Below are 908 nucleotides of genomic sequence, written 5' to 3' on the forward strand. Positions count from 1 at the left end.
CAGGACACCCAACAAGCACAGTCTGAGCCCCACTGCCTCTCCCTCTCTCGCCAGGAGGATTCCTCCCAACTGTGCAGAATGGCTCTGAGGATTGCCGACCCCTCCCGCTGGGACCCCTCCTCTGCAGGCTGGATGGCTGGGGTGGGAGGGCCCTGGCCTGGGGCAGGTGCAGCGCAGTCCGTGTGCTCAAGACAGATGCTCTCCTCAACAGCTTTCTCCCAAAAGCGGGATGTAGAGGCTTACAGGGCCACCATTTGTTAGCAGCCCCCAAGATCCTGGATTCTATTTCATAAAGTAAAAGTTGTTACATGAGAACTCGGGGGAACAGGTCAACAAACCAGTTCAGGATTTCCCGAGTCCACCCCGTATGTGTGCTTTCAGCCAGCCAGTCATTTGCTCCTGACCACTGCTTCCTCATTCCTCCTCAGGGAGTGGTGAGTCCCTCTACCAGTCCCCCCACCGTGCTTCGGCAGAAACTGCATCAGGCAGACAACAGGAGGGGGAGGGGGTTGGTGGTGGCCTTCCCTTCTCTCCCCCCTTGGGGCGGTGTGGCAGGGGCTGGCCCGATTACAGAGGTCTCAGGAATTGGTCAGGGAGCCACAGTGGTTCTTGAGACCCAGCAAGAGTGGCATTTGTGAAACACTGGGCTTGAAGAGGCCCAGGAATGAACTGAAGTGGAGAAAAATGGGCAAATATGAGACACTGGAGAAAGAGAACAACCTTCAGGCTAAAAGTACATGCGGATGAGTTATCTTGTTTGGCCCCAGTTTTCTGCAGGCTCCCCCGACATGCTGCACACGTCAGACTTGCAGACTCGCGTGGGTAATGACACAGCTCTCGTGACGAAGGGTCCTCCAGCTTTCCCTCGGGACAATGCGGCTAAATTAGACCATAAAACTTTCTTTACT

This window comes from Desmodus rotundus, chromosome 8 (assembly GCF_022682495.2).
Source record: "Desmodus rotundus isolate HL8 chromosome 8, HLdesRot8A.1, whole genome shotgun sequence".
Classification (NCBI taxonomy): domain Eukaryota; kingdom Metazoa; phylum Chordata; class Mammalia; order Chiroptera; family Phyllostomidae; genus Desmodus; species Desmodus rotundus.